Here is a 20,201-nt window from a genome sequence, read left to right as displayed (position 1 = left end):
TTTTAAATAATTATTTCATCAAAAATTTGTAAACGCATTTTAAGAGAAAATGATATAAATGTATGAAAATAGAAGAATAATATCACGATCCATTAAATTTAATGCATATTGAATGCAATAATTTTTTACTACGTACATTTTAGTAATGCTTTATTTGTATTAAAGTTTTGCATGATATATTCATATTTTTTTAAATAATATGAAGGAAGCATGACAAAAGTTATGTTTTATTTGTGTTAGAGTTTTTCACGATATCAATACGTACTGATAATTCTGTTTTCGAAGTGTTTAGTTAGGCCTATATATAACAACCATCGTTTGTGGCCTACATTCTTGCAATGAATTAGCATTCTCAAGCATTAACCTTCAACCTGATGGCTTCCACACACAAAAAGTCTCCTGCCATGATGCTTTTTTTGTTGACCTTTCTTTGCATCACTATGGTCCCTATTTTAGGTACGAAAGCTTTCTTTCATTTTTAGTTATCTTTACAACTCTCAATTATGTTACATGGACAAAATGTATTGATTCAATGTATTTATGTACAGCTCTTGAGCCAATATATAAAATTTCTTCAAAATTGTGCTTTGGAGATTGTAACCAGGATTGTACAGTACTTTGTAGAAAACTTAGCTATCCAAATGGTGCTTGTGAAAAAAAATCATGTTGCTGTCATAATTAGTTAATACATGCATGTCCCTGTATGTTAAGTACCTGGGTGATTATTCCGAAGACATGTGGGTTAATAATTGTTATTTGTAATAAACCATTTCTTCGGATCTTGCTAATAAAGTTAAATAAACGACTACTCTATCCCATGATTTTTCTTTACCTTTTTCTTTTTTACACTAATTTCCATGATGAGTGAATAGTATTTTGAAAGATTGTGTTTGCTTTGTATTATATATGATACACTGTATATTTTTTGTGACCGGTGGAACTAGTGTTCCAGGGGTGGCATGTGCTACCCCTTAAATTTTCACGCATAATGTAAATTTTTTGCAAAAATTTCTGTTATAGTGTTAATTTTCTAAAAATCACACCTTGGTCTTTGTGATGATTTCGCCATGCAGAGAAAGATAAAGTTAGGTTCTTTTATTTTCACACTAAATAGCAATGTAATTGTTTTTTTTTCTTCTATTTTTGTGTCATGATGCAAAGAAGACAATTTTTTTTTTTTAAATACATCGATGGTAAGCCTGTTAATCAGATAATAGAAAAATTTGTAAAAGGCCATCACATGAACCTAATCACCCTTCAATATCTTATTTCTTTAATATTGTAAAATTTTAGAACATGTTTTTCGGTTTTTATGTAGTTAGAATCTACATTGTTGTGGCTTTAGGTTTATGTATCTATTGCTATATGTGTTACTTTCACAAGTTTTATCTCTAGGATATATATTCACCTGTCTTCTTTTGAGAATGATTTTCTCTTTCCAAACTATCGAAATGGTTTAAAGGGTATTACCTGAAGATTGAGGATATTCTGGATAGAGTTGTAGGTGGAGAGTGATGGCTAAGGGCGACCGAAAAATATAATGGTTGAGGGATGCATGGATATGAGGAACCTTATAATATAATACTAGTATAAGTGGTAAATAAATAAAAAAGACAAAGCGCAATAAAAATTGTTGAAAAGAAATGCCATTTTACATGGGATAAGATACCAACCATAAAATACTTGAAACCACTTGGCCCAACCTTATTATACCTTCTCGCATACGAAATTCGAATGGTATTCTGGTCTAGCTAGGAAAAACCATGGATTGTGCACACTAGGCCGAGCCTTCGTGGTTTGTCGTTGTCGTGCTCCATTGTTCTACCCACCACGAGGTTAAACGACCAATGGTAGTGAGGTTTTTCAGGTTGACCGTTGATGGACCGTTCAACGGCTAATTTTCAAAGAAAAACGTTTTTTTTTTTTTTTTTTTTTTTTTTTTTTTAACATAATTTTATCTATAAAAACCATATTATATATCTATTTTTCTTTACACCATTTTTTTTCTCTCTATATTACACTATATACACACAACCTTTTCTCTATATTTCTTTAGAAATCGCAAACTCTATAACGCTTTTCTGTTACATACAATCCCTTTGTCAATTTCTGACCATGGAATCATCTCAATGTGGTTTTGTCAATTTGCTTGAAACCGGTTCTCCTGTCCAACAAAAACCACTTTTGCAACAACAATTCCAACATTTTCCGGCTTTTCAACAACAATTCCACCAATTTCAACAATTCAAACAGTTTCAACAACAATTCCATCCATAATAGTCACAACCACCACCTTTACAATCTCAACTACCTCATTCGCCAGATTTTGTTTATAAAACACAACCTTCACAACAACCACCACCTCAACCAAAAAAGAAAAAATGAAAAAAAAACGGTATACCTCACTACCCAATAAAGGTACCATGGACAAAAGAGGAAGAAGAAAAGCTAGCAGAGGCGTGGGTTTCGGCTTCCCAATACCTAATTGAAGGAGATAATCAAACATTTAATTGTTTTTGGGAGAAAATTCGAAGCGTGTTTTATGCGTTAACGGGAAGCAAAAGTCGAAATCCCGATCAAATTAGCTCCAAGTGGCAAAATAATCGACTAAAATGCACCGAATTTGTAACGTCCCAAAACTCAAGAGCAAAAATTTCACTTTCCATAGTAACAAATCCACAACCACACATGATCATAAAAACATAAAGGAAAATCAGAGTGATTCAATCAATCATCTCATTACATGAGAGTCATATATAGTGGAAATCATGGTGTGTGTGTGTGTAATACGATCACCCTGAGCTCTTCCTTTCGATCTGGAAGTACCTAAAATATAAACTAAAAAACATAATCATGAAGCTTAGTGAGTTCCCTAAAACGCCTCATACCATCCATAACAACATACGATGGGCCATGCCCAACAACCATCGGGCCCCGACCGACATCGGACCCTGCTCGGTATGGAGCCTCGCTCGGAACAAATCTGTCAGTAACATGAGATGGGTCTTGCCCCATCACATTCATTAGGCCCCGCCTAGCATCGGGCCTCGCTTGGTATTCATACAGACACATAAAATAAATGCAAGAATCACTAACATAAACAACATACAATACACTCATCAGGCACCGTCTGGCATCAGACCCTTCCCGGTATACATATCATATACCACACATGTAGAGTCGCACACACAACTAGCATCCTAATCAAAATACATAATGGGATGATATTAGTGCCTTCGATCGGCCAACCACAGTGAGGAGACTCACATCAAACTACTGAAAATCAGACAAATGCTCAGACTATTGATCCGACATAAAGTAATCAAAACCAAACATCACCTAATCAGACCATCCTATCACTGACTGGTTAGTACTAGCATGCAAGTCTACAAACTCATACAATAGGCATATAACAACATCTCTCCTTGCATTCTATCATGCAAAAACTGAGCAGATCCTTAGCCCTAACTAGCATGCGATTCACAGATTCACAGATCAAATCATATCAGATAACATGTATGGGTAATTTGGGAAAACTTACTTGAGCTCGGCTGATTGCATTCACCCCACCCTTTCTTGTTTAAAAAAAAAATTCTAAGAAAAATATTTCTTTTTGAAAAACTTTACCATATCGTCATTTTGTGTTCAGACACACCCGAGAGTATGTCTGAACCCTCAAACTAAGGCTCTGATACCAACATGTAACGTCCCTTGGAACAAGAAGTACCTAAAACAGAAACTGAAAACTGTAAGATTAAAGCTTAGTGAGTTCCCCAAACTACCATATACCAAATATATATATATATATATATATATATATATATATATATATATATATATATATATATATATATATATATATATATATCACATAATGAGCCCCGACTAGATGAGTATAACGGATCCCGCCCTAATTTGCATAACGGGCCCCGCTCACATTCAATTTATAGAAGCATAACAATTACTAGTGTACAAATTAACCAACGGGCTTGACCCAATAAGCATACAAGAACATACACATACCAGTGTTACACAGACAATGAGTATTCTAACATAACAGATCATGGCTCGGCATTGGTGCTTTCGACCCGCTAAACACAGTGAGGAAACTCACCTCGCACTACTGACTCACACTGATAATCCATGGTTGCTGGTTCGATAAATCCTAAAACTATCAATATCAAATAACACCCAATTAACAATTGCATCCCAATCTATAACTATCAATCCATAGATAGGGTAAAAACACCATCTTACCCCTTATTTGGTTTGGTCCAAGACCAAGGCCCAAACCTACAATCATCCAAGGCCTAAAATCAATTAATCATCCAAGGCCTATACATGGCCCAATTTTCCAAATTGGACCCAAACCCTTACATAAGCCTTACTTAAAGCCCACCCATTCTCTTAGTCCAAAACACGTGCAATCAGATGGCCCAATAAGAAAATAAGCACTTTGGCCCAACCTCGAAGCCTAAAACACATAACCCAACAGATTAAGTACGCGGGGTGTACTCATCTGTACGTTAAGCGTACATGCTAAATGTCTTGTAAGCAGTGCATAAAGACTTATACACCCAACGTACTCACCCATTAAGCCAAAACCCACTTTAAGCACTTAATGCTTAAGATCAGAAGTCTAAACCACATATCTAGTCCCTAATAAGCGTCTAGAACCATAAATTCACTGAGTTGGTGACTTTGCATGCCCCAAAAGGACCCAACTTCAAGAGTGATTATATAGTGTCCAACCTTATATATTAGGGTTTCACTAAATGACATGTACACCCCACGTACATATGCGTACACCTTGCATACGTATCCGGAGCCTCGATCCCACCTCGCATCAATATGTTAATCGTACCGTGTGGTACGCCCCGCATACTTGCTTCACAGCTTGCACGCTAAGCGTACCATATGGTACTCCCTGCGTACTACACAAGGACCAAAAATGCAACTTTTAAATACCAAAGGGCAATAATGAAACATACCATGATTCAAGTGTTATAGTATATTATTATAAAAAATAAAAATTAAGTTTTTCAACTTACATTTCTAATAAAAGCTTGGTGAACAAGCAATTCTCTGAGAAACTTTTCGTCCCCTCTTCCCGTATATCCGTTTTATACTTCGCTTGTTTACTGTTCTTCCTCTATTCCACAATTTACCAGTGTACAGTTCTTATCTTAACCTCGGTAAACTAGTTTAAATTCATTGGTTGGACTTATATTTGCGAATAGAGAGAAGTGTCTTTTTTTGTTAAGTGGATTAATTCTTCTTAAAGATCATTAGTTTCTCGAAATACAATTAAACTATCAATACAATTGAATCGTTTGCATTCATTGTTATTAGATAAATTAAATATCCTCCTACAATTTGTTCCTACTTATACTCCTACCATATGAAATTTTGACAAGTGGATTCAATGATTATTAATTTCATTAAATGTTTAATTAAATGTGACACATGTCAATATTTGATATGGTAAGAGGATAAGTAGGAACAAATTGTTGGAAGATATTTAATTTTTCTTGTTATTATTCTTTTTGCTGGTGAATTACTATCACATATTCACATTGTTAATTTGAGAAAGATTCTGGCATCCACTATTCATTTTAGTAGGACTCTAGCAAATTCGTGGCCAACTTTATATATTAGATTATCTAATTTGCCAATTCACTTTGTGATTTTTTTTTATTTTTTATTTTATTTTTTTTAGATTAACAGTAAGAGTGGGTTGAAGGTTTAGATTAATAATTCATGCTCTATTGTATCTAGAATATGTAACTCATGTTCTTCTCCATTCTCTTAGCTTCTTGCCATTTAGGACTCCTATTTAAATGATATATTCATTGTTTATTAAAAAATGTGTATGTAGTTAATGCATGTGTTTTGATATTCTTTTTTTTAAGTGGCCAATTTTATATAAAAAAGACTCACCCAAAATAGCAAGTAACTATAGGGGAGCAGAGGTCAAACATATAAGAAAATAAGAGAGATTAAAACAAAAATGGATCAGAACAAAATTCAACCTAATTACAAATACAACTCTTGCCTCTACACCTAATCCACATGTATTCCATCGCCTTGATGTTGTCAACCACACCCTCTGGATTAATGAATCTTGCCTGGAATATACAATCATTTCTGGCTCTCCAAAGACCCGAAAACATCCCATAACAAAATTCCATTTAGTCGCTCTCTCTTTTCGGGCATCGACCCCAATTTGTTTCATATTTTATCAACTGCTCTATATTCTTGACATTTATAGGAGCAATACCAACTGAATAAGCTTTTGCGTACAGTGAAAGTGAAAGAAAATTTTATCAGTACATGATTCGTGGCATCCACACTGCTTATGCACGAACTACGGGAACTTGAATCGATCGTAACACTTCTTTTTGTAAGTGACTTAGATGATGGTATTCTGTCTAGTAATGCTCACCATATGAACATGGTAACTATTATCGGTATGAGCTTACTCCAGCTAATCTTTGTGTTATTGGAAATGACAGCTGGATTCGTGTCAATCTTCACTCTTAACAAATGAACCTGATAAACCCCATCAGGTGCAATTAGGCAGGAAAATTGGTCATCACCAGATTGGGTGTTAACTGACCTAATAGTAGCCGATAGACCGTCCACGTGAGAAGCTAGACCAACAACCATTGGATAAGACTTTCGATATCCATTGAATACCCCTTCCTTAATTCTTTCTGCAACCTTGCATGCTTTCTTCCTTTTGATCTTATATAGCTCTGGGTATAAAAAATTTAATTTTTTAGCACCTGCCCATGAATGTTGTTACAAAAACCTTTTATTTTTTTTGCTAAATGATCTGCCGGTTTGTTTTTCAGATAGTGCAGACTAACAATGGATTTAGCCCATAATGAGGATGATTCCTCTTTGATTCTCCACCACCACTTCACTAATAATGCCACATTCAACGCTCTAATTCATCCAACGTCCAGCCCACCAAGATCTTTAGGACAACAACTTTATCCCAAGTCACCCAATGAATTTTGTTCTTTTCTTCATTTCCACCCCATAAGAACTTCCGGAGAATGTTTTCAAGTTTTTCTATGACACCAATTGGGGCTCTAAACAATGACATGTAATACGTTGGAAGATTACCCAATACTGCCTTAATTAACGTCAATCTCCTCCTAAAAGACAACGTTTTGGATTTCCGTCTAGATAGTTCGGCTTGAAACGTGTCGTACCTAATATAGAAACAAATGTCATGAACATGAATTCTAATACAAAAAAATGTCATGCTAATTCACTACAAGAAAAAAGAGAATTAGCGGGGACTTTTTTCGCAACTAAAAACAAGAAAAATCACTGATAAAGATAATAGCGGCGACACATTGCCGGTAAAAAGTCGTTGTTACTGCTATATCGCTATTGCTCAAAATGTCGCTGATAATAGCCAGTTTCGCTGCTAATGTTATTGTCGCCGGTAATGCTATTATCGCCGGTAATAACATTATTTCGTTTTTTTAATTATCTTTTTTATCAACGATTTTGGTGCAAAAAGAATGATACATAACGACATTAAATGCAGAAAAATTTTACATAACGACATTAAATACGTGACGACATTGTATATAATCTATTTCATACTAAAATAAACAATCAAAGTTTTATAATTACAACACGCTAGTACCAAAGTATCATGACAAGTCTAACATACAAAAAAACATACAAATTATCCGACAAACCATCACCTCCGATCCTGTCGTTTCCTCATTGATCTTTCCCTGATTGAAAAAACGCATAAAACTCCTCCCTACACGTTGGCTCGTTGAGCATTGCCCGAAAATTTTCCAACTATATAATAATAACAACAAATATAAACTTATAAGTTAAATTATCAAACATAAATAAAAACAACCAAAGTACATTGCTATTTCTTGCACTTAAATACAAGAAATACCAAAAGTATATTGCTTTTTCTTGCACTAGGGACAAAAACACATTTGCCAAATCGACATGCATTTATTGATGCCAAAGTATATTGTCATTTTTAAACGATGACAAAAAACCAAAATACATTGATATTTTTTACACTTTGAACAAAAAACAATTACCAAAGCTTTTAGTAAATAGTTACCACAAACCAAAATTACCAAATCAACATGTATTTATTGATGCCAAAGTACATTGTTATTTTTAAACTTGGACAAAAAACCAAAGTACATTGTTATTTCTTGCACTTGGCACAAAAAACCAATTACCAAAGCTTTTAGAACATAATCACCACAAACCAAAATTTCCAAATCAACATGCATTTATTGAAATTAAATAATGTTGTTTTACCTATGATGGTTGTGATGTCTGTGGTGATGGCTTCGATAGCTATGCAATCGGCGAGATAACATAAGGTTTGAGGTCAGTACCTCTGATATAGACATATCATTCAACTGATCCTCTCTCGAAAGTAGCTCTTTCTTGAGCAGGTGTTAACTCTCTTTCACCTTCTGGCCCTTGTGTTTGTTCTAAGAGATCTTCCACTAATTCATTCTGTGTTTTCCAAAAGTGATTAACAGGTAAGTATAAATAAACACTTAATTATATGATAAAATTATAACTAAATACTTATGTATTGTTGTTCTACCTTGATACTAATAAATACACCATTCCTACCGACATGAGCCCTGGGAAACGTTTCCACTACCTTTAGGTTATGTTTAACATTAAAAATTAGATAATATTTTAAAAAAATAATTATAAATATCGTACGTTACCTTCTTATAGCAAGTAATGTTATACGAGCTCGACCCCTCATGGTTCACGGTCGTTTGCATTTCACGGAGTTTTTTTGTTCCTTTCTGAAGTAATGTTATGTGGGGGTTGGCTGATGCTCGCAGGATATACTTATACCCCCCCCCCCCCCACTTGCAAAAAATATTCTTTTGCGTCAGCTTCACGCTCTCGATAACCTTTTAAAAAAGTCGCTTCAAAACTCTCTAATAGTATAGCAGCGTCTGGATCCCGGGACATCGCATCCAAAACAAATTTTGTCTATAAAAATAAAAAAAGGTAGCGAAGTAAAAACCAGTCATAATTAACAATATAAAATATTCTTATATAAACAAAATTGCATACCAAATACCAAATATCATATGTTTGAATATCATCGACTTTTTGCATACCATCAAATAATCGTAGATTTCTATTTACATACCAAACAGAATCACTAACCTGAAATCGAAATCAGAAGCACATGTGGTGGTATTTTTGCCACAAAAATCTACAATGGTGGTCGCCTCGCCGGAGCAGCAGCAACAATGGCTATTTGTGGATTTATTATTCATAAAAAAACATATTAGGGTGGACACACTTCAGAGGAGAAAAACCGACAGGTGGGACAACAAAATAACTTACAGTCGGTGGTTTTGTGGTCAAAGGGTCGCCGGAAACACAACTAATCATTGGTAAACCCCCCAAATCACCGGTATAAACACCCCGGTGGTGTTCCTTTCGGTCGGAGGTGGTAATCGGCTGGTAAAGGGCCTTAAGCTTTCCAAAGGGTGGGAGTGGAGTCGTAATCGTCGGAGAAGAGAAGTGGGAGTGTTAGACTATTAGTGAGAAAGAAGAACATCGACATGTGGTTGAAATCGATGTAAGCTATTACCAGCGATGGTAATAGCAGCAACAAGGAGCAATAGCGGTGACACACGAAATTAAATGGACGTAAGATTCCGCGGTCAACATTTTTTAGGGTATTAGCGGCGACAGAGTCGTTACTATTGATGTCACTGATAATAATCTTGTACGATGAGCATCTTTAACCGTTGGATTGGAATTAAGATCGACGACCGGTGTGCCTGAACATTTGACATAAATCGAGGTTTTCTATCAATATTGGCGACCGTATTAGTGGCAACAAAGGCATTACCGGCGACATTTTTGATATGTCACCGCTAACACAGTTGTCGGTATTAAGCGAATTTCTTCTACCGAAACTTTTCATGAAGAATAATATTTGGTTAGACATCAACTTGGGTTGGTTTCTTGAAACATCAAAACAATTTTAAAATTTGTTGGAATTAATTTTAAGAAGTATTTTTTTTCCTAATCGCGCCTCTAATTTGGCATAATCAATATATAGACAATCGATATCCTACACTCCTAGCCAAGGGCGGGGCTATCTGCATGGAAGGTGGGTCCAATTACCCACCTATTTTTTTTAGGTTATATAAAATTACTATAGAAAATTTTTGATGAACTACCTTAAAAATAATTTGTGACCTATCTTACCCATAAAATCCTTGAATTTGTATAGAAAATTTTCTATAGAAAAATTAGTGAACCATATGGGTTTTTATTCTAGACTCGCCATTCCTAGCATTAAACGTCGCAAAACTAAATCACATGTTCCCTGTGTATAATGTTACAACTATGGAGGTATTTGTAATTTACTTCTATTAACAAAAGCTACAATGTTCTTTTTGGTGTAAAAGAATTTTCGGATAAAGAATATTCAAATTAATTGTGATTCAACAAAACCCATCTCAAACAACCATTTTAAAGTTGATGCAAGTAATTTACAAACTTCTAAAGTTAACTATATCACCTTGAAACCGAAAGGCCTTTCGCCTAACGGTATTATGAGCAGACGAATATGTGCCCCTCTACCAAAGAGTGAGGGTTTAAGTCCCTATGCAGTAAAAAAATATAGATTCACGAGTAGAGTAGTGAAAAATGTATAACACCGCCATGACATGCATTGATTTTATTAAACGCTAAAACTTTGGGAGAGAGAGAGAGAGAGAGAGAGAGAGAGAGAGAGAGAGAGAGAGAGAGAGAGAGAGAGAGAGAGAGAGAGAGAGAGAGAGAGAGAGAGAGAGAGAGAGAGAGATTAGAAAAATATTACCTTTTTACCAATTACCACAAATACAAACACTGCTAGTTTTTGTTTCAAAACGTAAGCAAGACAAATTAGCAAGATTGATTTATATTTATTAATTAAGAAACATGCAGCCGGCTACATATAACAATCTGTTGAAAGAATAAAATTAGAAAAATATAGAGGGAGATTGTGTATAAAATCTATTGAAAGAATAAAATTAGAAAAATAATACCTTTCGACCAAGAGAAATTAAATATCCTCGTACTTTTTGTTCCTACATATCCTCCTACCCAATGAAATGGTGACATGTGTAACATTTAATGAGATTTAATGATATTTTAGAATACTAATATGTTACATGTTATCACTTAAATATGTTATCACTTAAATGGTTAGGAGGATTGACAGGATCATAAGGTAGGAGGATATTTAATTTCTCTTCTACCAATTACCACGCAAACACTGGTGGTTTTTGTTTCAAACATAAGCAAGACAAATTAGGAAGGCTGATGTTCATGATGACAGAAAGTTATATTTGTTAATTAAGAAACATGCAGTTGGCTACATATAACAATCATCCTTTGTGACATCTTTACTTCCAATCAAACCAAGCATTACCAGGTATGAACCTGATGGCTTCCACTTTAAAAAAATCTCTTTCCACGATACTTTTTGTGTTGTCCTTTCTTTACAAGACCATGCTCCCGACTAATCTATATATGATAACTTTCTTTCAATTTTGGTTTATCTATACAACTCTCAAGCATGTATTGATTAAATGTAGTTGTATGTATACAGCTGTCGAGATAGATAAGTGCACTAAAGATTGTATGGCAGTCAAAGTGAATTGCGGAACAGTATGTAAACAAGTTGGCCATCAAACAGGACATGGTTGCGAGATGGTACAAGGTGTAATGAAATGCTGCTGTTTTCATTAGATAATACATGTTCATAAAGGTTAAATGCATGGGTTATAATTCCCATGCCTATCAGTTAATGGTTATTTCTTGTAAACCGTTTATTCTGCTCTTGCTAATAAAGTTAAAAAAAATAAAAAACGACTCCATCTCACGATGGCTTCGGCTTCTAATTTTTCTGTCTACAATGAGTAAATTGTATTTTGTAACATTCACTAGGATAGAACACATTTGTTTATGCGGTTAAATTGTTTAAATATTACATGTAAGTGCCCACACCAACAAACTAAGCATCATTAAATACCAACATTTAATGATGTATTTACTTTAACCGCATCAATAAACACATCCTGGAAGGTTTATACACCTCACAAATTAAGACTAACCCGCAAAAATAAATATTTCACAGTATTAAATTATTACACGTAGTGCTCGTATCCTTTTATCTAATTGAATTCCAAATGTAATGCAATACGATCAAAAATGATGTAAAGTGAAACTGGATTGCTCCCTCTAACTCATTGCTAGTCCAGGCCTTTTTTTTATTTCTTATAATATATATATATTTATATTTACCGGTTCCAAAAAATTTAAATAATTACACACTATTAAACAAAAAATCTACCATTAATTGACTTCGTACCATTAAACATTCACCGCATCATTAAATTATTAGAAGTATTAAATAGTTACGTACGCACTATTAAACAAAAATACACCATTAATTAACTTCAGACCATAAAACCTTCATCACATCATTAAAAACTACAAGAAAACTACAAGAAATTAGTGTATTACCGGCGACACGTGTCGTCGCTAATAGTAGCGTATGTCGCTGCTAATAGTATTAGCGACGACGTGTAGTCGCTAAAAGGTCGTCGCTGATGTCTCGTCGCTGATAATCCAAATGTCGCCGCTACTACTAGTTGTCGTCGCTAAAGGCGGTCGTCGCCGCTAATAACTGACTGTCGCCACTAAAGGCGTCGCCGTTATTGTTTTTTTGTTTTTTGTTTTTTGTTTTTTTTTTATATTTCATATTATAATTGAAAAAAACAGTATAAAAACTATAAAAACTGCTATGATATTTATTATTATAATCCTACATCCTTCCATTCCAAAATATTAATCCAACATCCATTTAAAATAATCATTCAATTTAGCATAATAAAAAATATCAAAAATACTAGTCTAAAATGCTTACACAAACAAAACATACAAAAATCATACAACTAGCTACTCGTCATCGTCGATCTCCTCGTTTCCTTCAGTTTCATTTCTTTGTGGCAACGAACGAAACCAATCTTTAAGTGCGGCACTACATGTCGGATCTTTTAACATTGTTTGATGTATTTCCAAGTACAAAGAAAACAACATAGTCTTATAATTAGTTAAGCCAACATTATAACATTCTATATACAAAATACCATTATAGCATTGTACTTTCAGAAAATAACAATTATCAAATATACATATTGTATATAACACATTATAGCATTGTACAATAACTAACAGTTAGCAAACTACAAAATACCATTATAGCATTGCAATTTCATAAACTAACAATTACCAAACTACAAAATACCAATATATCAAAGTATAACCAAACTAACAATTACCAACATATAAAGTATTATCAAACTAACAAATACCAACATTCCTAATACTAAACCAACAATTACCAACATTTGAAGTAATTACCAAAATTAAATAGTCTTGTCACCTGTGATTGTGGTGGTGGTTGTGTTAGTGGTTGTTCGTGATCGTACATCAACACAACCGTAGAAGGTTTACGCCCGATGCCTCTAATATGGCCTCGTCGAACACCCAATATTATTTCAAAACAAATTTGTGTATCCTTTGGTGTTAGACCGCTAACTTCAGAAGAAGCTTGAGTTTATTGATTGATATCATGGAGTAAAGCATTATGTATTTTCAAAAACTGACAAACATCATAAAAATTAGATTACTAAATACCTATTGACAATATAAACACTTATATGAAAAAAAATACAAATTAAGCACTTACGTATTGTTGCTCGACTGCAGAACTAGTAAATACCCCTTGACGATCAGTATTAGTCTTTTGAAATGCTTCGATTCGAGTGATGTCCTATTTAACATTAAAAATTAGATTAATTATAATTTAAATAAATATTTAAATATATCATAACTTACTTCTTTGAAACATGCATTGCTATACGAGCACTACCCCCCTCTATTTACAACTTGTTGTTGTGCACAAACTCCTTTGTTTGACACCGAACGCTTTAAAAATTCAGGAGTTTGAAAATGTTCGACTGCTTGCGCCCATTTTTCATGTGACATACCATCAGGGGGGTTGGCTAATGCCCTTGGGATATCTGTAAGCCCCCCGACATTCTGAAAATAAGTATGTCCTTTATTTTTCCGACCTCTATAAACTCTTTGTAAAGTTGCATCAATACTCTACAACAATTGAGCACGTTCGGGAAGTTAACCTTATCCAAATCAAACTTATTCTAAAAATTCAAAATAAGTTAGTTAATTAAATACCAATCACAACTAAACTTAAAATATTAATCTTGTTACCTTTACATACACCACTGTGGCATTTCTTAAAGCGGGGGAAACATTTTCCCAACCAGATACACTCAAAGGGATATTCATCCACATATACTTCCCAATCTCACAGGTAAACCAATTACCACAGCTTCTGACAGGGGGAATACGTGATCTCCCTGTCGAAATCCAATTCTCCAGGCTTTCCCTTGTTTTCCTGTATTGATATTAATAGTTGGATGTTTTTTGCTAGGCCTCTTCTTTTTTTAAGAAGCTCAGCTGAAAATTATAATTAAAAATATTAGTCACAACAGCTTATAATAAATAGATAAAAATAGGTAATGAATATATCATAATAAAACTTACCATCTTGTTTGTGTTGTCCACGACCAAAGCCTATAGGAGGTGGTGGATCCCCGGCTCCATCACCTCTATGTGCTTAGCCCATAACATTTGCCATCACGTAAAAGAGTACCGCCCAACTAAACCTCATATATACCCTGCAAAATTACAATATGAATAATTTCTATACATACAATTACATATATAATAACATAAAATAAATAAACATATAATAAAATAATTTCTATACATACAATTACAATATGAAGAATTTCTATACATACAATTTCATTTATATCATTATAACATCCAAATACAAACACACAAACTACATACATAATTTCTAGACATACAATTACACATATATTAAAATAAATACACATTTCATTATAGCATTGTACTTTGTTTTTTTCATACATAAATACACACATTATACATAAAAATACACTTAAACACACAATATACATACAAATACACATTATAACATCATATATATATATATATATATATATATATATATATATATATATATATATATATATATATATATATATTTCATTCTTTCCATTATTGCATCCTACTTTTTTTTTTCTTCAGTTTTTTCTATTCACATTCATTATACAATTTTTTTTTTCCATTCATCAAATAAATTACATACATACATGATGCATACAATATGAATAATTATATCAAAATACTTCATGAAATGGAATAGAACCTGGAGTGGAATGAAATCAGAATGATGGTGGTGCTGTGGGCGTGTTGTGGTGGCAAAAAAATCCTGTGGTTTGGTGGTGGTAATGACAACCTGAAATTAGAGGTCAACAAAGCTTAATACATACAATCAAACACCGAAATCATTAGTTAATCACTTATGTAGTTGATGTTCAGAAAAGAAATCGGGATAAAAAATCGGAAATTACCTATCGCCGGTGATAGTGCTCTTGTCGTCGCCGATGATAGACCCTAATTTCGCCCGTGATTTTTCTTCAATATGAGTCGTCGACAACAAGTGAAAGAAACAGATTACAGAAAGCAGTGTAGGAAGAGGGGTATATCTGCGATGAGCATTAGCGGCGACACTTATTAGCGACGACAGGGAGGTATTAGCGGCGACATTAGGGTTTTAGCAGCGACACCCTTACGAGGGAAAAAATAGCGCCTTTTTTTTGGAGCATTAGCGGCAATGCCGTCGCCGCCATTGATGTGGCTGCGAATACGTTGAGCGAACACCGTTTTCAGCAATGCCGTCGCCGCCATTCGATTTGGTCCAGATCAACGAACACGGTTAACCAGTTCTTTTTGACACGAATTGTGGTTTTTTACTATTAGCGGCGACGCACACTATTAGCGGCGACAAATAACGCACAAATGACATGTTGCCGCTAATAGTGTGTGTCGCCGCTAATGGCGTGGCTGCTATTGCCCTTATTTCTTGTAGTGAAAGTATTAGCACCATTAAATAGTTACTTATTTATATATACTAATTAAGAAGTAACAGGTGAACAGTACCTTGCTCTTATTGGTTGAATTTTTGATTTTCTTTTTTCTTTTTTGTAATATGCATTTTTCTAATTATAATGGGTCGGTGCAGTTACTATTCATTCCCAAGCCGTGTTACTTTTAATCATTTCTTCTCCTCTACGTGTTTCTCTCTCTGTAGTCTACCTTTCTTTTGTCCAATAAAATGTTTGCACATATTTCCCACCGACTACATCTCCATCTCTGATATCTACTCTTTGAAGCTTCATCCTAACCTCCACTGTTCCGTTTTTGAAATCACCATCGGAGGTTTTCGTTTTCTTTATCTCCTTTTTGATTATCAACCATCTGGGCCTGACAATTATCGTCAAACCGTACCAGGCTTATTCACCATCCGGATAGGCGTACCGAACAACGGTGTACATTCACCATGGAAGGGAGGAGGACTATCGCACACTGTTCCTCATCGACCCTTTAAATCAAAGTTTGATGCCTCCTATCTGTTATCGAGAAAGAAAAACGGAGGTGGGTTCCTTCGATCCTTCACTGGTCAAAAATAAATACGAAGGAAACAGGTGGTGATGGTATTTGTCGATGGTGTTGGTCTAAGGAAAACATCACTCTATTCTATTTCTTCCAACGCTTCTGTCGATACTCGACCATTACACCATCATTGTATTTGATTTCAGGTTTGTGACATCGACTTCAATGACAACTCATGTAAGGAATTATTGAATAGAGACAAAATTCATGGTTTATTTTCCCTATTTACTTTGACGGGGTAGTGGTGGAGATGGATTGTTATTTGCCCTGCCTGATTACAAAAACTCAAAGTGACCATTGGGGTCACCTTCATAAATTTCAACTTCCACACTTCCAGATATCTCTAGGTATCTCTATTTCTGATCAAAGTGGCCTATTTTTGTTTCAACTGTAGAAGTATAAGTAAGTATACACTAAATGTATTGGTTCTTCAATTTTTATTTTAGGATGTTGAATTTTCTATTCTTTAGTCAAAATAGATAATTGATTTTATGATGATTGTGTATGTGTTTTGCCTTCATCTTCTTTAGGGGAAACGACAATAGAAAGAGTTTGTGGCGACGACGAGAAGAACACATTTCCGTTGCTAATCTTTTACCCGAACAAACAGAATGAGAAAAGCTTTCACCATGTAAGATTTCATTTTTCAAATACAAAATGAATTAAAGAGAATTTAGTTTTTGAGGATGTATGAATTAATGGTGTCTATTTTATGAAGTAAATTCTAATTTTTTTAGGATGTATAGATTAATGGTGTCCATTTCATGAGGTAAACTCTAAATAAACTCCAAAATTGTAGTGTGCAGTCAAGATTTTCACCTAACAGAATTTAATGAGGCTACGTAGTTGCAAGTTGCCGGCCCATTCCCATTACATATTTACTGACTATGATTCTTCTCTGCCGTATTTAAACCAGAAAAATGCGGTTCAAGGACAACGAATGAACAGGGAGCCCTCTGCGACATTACAATGTCACATAATAAAGCTCCAACTTAAAACTTCTTCACTTATCCATTCTAGATTCGGTTTAGATCCCATTAAAGGGTTTGTCTCTATTTCTTCATTCTTGATCTGTTTTTGATTATCTTTTTATGTATGAATTATAATGTGGTTGATTGGATCCAAATTAGCTCAGTCGATTATCATTCATTTCATCTTTTATTACGATATAGACCAGTAGCAAGATGATTAGTGACCAAAATCTGTGGAGCACAAGTATGTCAAAATTCTATTTTGGATGCAGTAATGCCACCAGTCAGCTCCCAAGTAAGTGGTTTCTTCAAAACTCAAAAGGGTAGTTAGTTCTTGTAATGCTTTTCATTAATTTGTGTGTTTTCTTTTCTTTAACCACAGAAGCTCAATCAGTAAGACGACCTAATCGATACTTGCTGATTGACACCAGTGGAGGTTTAAACCATCAAAGAATTGGGGTTACTCATACTTGATAACTTGACATCTTCCTTCATTTCATCCTATTTACATAAACTAACTTATCTTAATTCTACCTGTAATCTCAGATTATCATTCTTATTCTTATTTGGTTGAAATTATTTGGCATCTACCTAAAGACAAGATTATCACAGTTTACAGATGTCGCCCATTAGTTGATCCCATTTACCACATACAACTTTTGTCAATGCAATTGCTTGCTTAAAGGTAAAGTTTTTTATTTTATAACGTGACATTAAATATGCTTACTCATTTGTATATGTTTTTATAAATAATGTTAGTCTTGGTGTCTCTTTACATATGGTTTTTAGTAATTTTTACTTTTTTCATTTAATATTGTGAAAATATTAAGTTTTGTGAATAATGGTATTAAATGAGTAACGTATTTTGTTTGCTGGAAGGAAAAAGTGGGGAAAGAATAGGCTATCGTGCTGTCAATTTGTTGTAATTATCAGTTATTAAGCTTCAATGTTATCATTTTGTTGTGATTACAATCTGTTAGGTTGTTCTGATTGTAAGCTACTAAGTGGTTCTGTGTGCAAATATAGAAACCACGCATTTGTCCCATCCAGTTGATTTCGCTAAACATCTGACAGATGTAAGTAATATTTACTGGAAATGATTGCTTAATGTTGTCATTGTCTCAACTTGTATTGGGGTTTTATGCATACATTGTAATCACTAATTCCTGGCACTATCCATCATTTTTGCATTAATATTGTGCAGATCTTCGAGTCTTGATTAAGGATTTTATTTTATCTTTATTTTGTAATTTATTTTAATGACATGGAAATGTTGTAAATTATGTTAGGTTGGAGTGAGACTGCTTTGCAGCTACTGCAGGTGTTATAACATTTTGAAAATAAAAATTGCTGTTAGGTGTAACTAAGTAAATATACTTACGGTTTGTTATTTCGAAGCAGGGGCATTTTCGGTATTTTCACGTCTTTTGTCTACGTACTTCCTTTTGTTAGCACCCTACTTTCTTTTATCTCTTAAAATAGTTTGTTGTTCTTTCTTATTTATAGCTAAAATAAAGTCAATTTTTTTTCATTAATCTTTTCTTCATTGATCCACTTCCTTCTGAACACCCTTAAGAGAATCCTTAACATTATGTGAAATCCATTTTTATTATGTTGGAAATGGGAAGCGACTTGCAGGCTACTTCTGTCCATAGAAATATGATACTTTTAGACCAAAAAAAAAAAAAAGACAATTTTACCCTTTAATCAAATGCCAAATTCCAACCCCGCACCGCGGGATCCTTCCGTAGTTATTAAACAAAAATAGCCATTAATTAAAAATTTGCACCGTTGATATTAAAAATAGTCTCTTAACTAGTTTTATTGTCATGTTCTCTAAATCTTTGCCAATTAAAGTCAGAACTTGTTTTATAACCATTTTTTTAATTTGCTTAGTCGAAACAAGCTCATTCATACTCCAAAACTGAAAAATAAAATAAACAAATTACATAAAGTATACAAACAAAATAGAAAGTTGAAATTTAAAATATATTCAAAACGTTTAATATAGTTTCAAATTTATATTGAATAGTCTCAAAAAATCCAGCATGTGTTTAACAACTATAAAACCACATTCCCGGTTTTCTTTTTGTTTGTTATACTGCAATTAATTCACAAGTATTTATTGTAAACACTATAAAATAAATTGATAAAAGGGAAATAAAATCATATCATTGCATTCATCCATGTATATTTAATCGGGAAAACTATATCAGTAATAAAGCTAAGGGGTAGTTCTTGATATTACTACGATGTATTAAAGAATCAAGAATATATGCCATTGGGTTCTCTAGAAACGGATTAAAACACTACTAAAAAACTAGAAATACCTACGAAAATCTCCTACGGAAATATTCCATCATGAAATCCCGAAGAAATACCTACGGAATTCCCACAAAAAACGATGCCCTAGATTATTGAAGATATTGTGACGAAACAGCTACAGAGAATACCGACGGTTGGAAAATCCATCGGTAAATGACGGAATATGTATGGAACTGACAAAAAGATTAATTCGTTTACTTTCCGTCAAAAATCCGGCGCTAAACA

The 20,201-nt window shown here is 33.9% G+C and overlaps 1 long non-coding RNA gene across 1 annotated transcript; it reads left to right on the top strand.

The window, feature by feature from the left end:
- The first annotated feature begins 353 nt into the window (after positions 1-353).
- Positions 354-11,951, top strand: LOC128132013 (uncharacterized). The gene is made up of 2 exons (XR_008229942.1): positions 354-456; positions 11,657-11,951. It is a non-coding gene; the product is annotated as an uncharacterized LOC128132013 (long non-coding RNA).
- Positions 11,952-20,201: the final 8,250 nt, after the last annotated feature.

This window comes from Lactuca sativa, chromosome 2 (genome assembly GCF_002870075.4).
Source record: "Lactuca sativa cultivar Salinas chromosome 2, Lsat_Salinas_v11, whole genome shotgun sequence".
Classification (NCBI taxonomy): Eukaryota; Viridiplantae; Streptophyta; class Magnoliopsida; order Asterales; family Asteraceae; genus Lactuca; species Lactuca sativa.
Note: the sequence above shows the minus strand (reverse complement) of the source record. Positions and strands in the feature narration are given on the sequence as shown.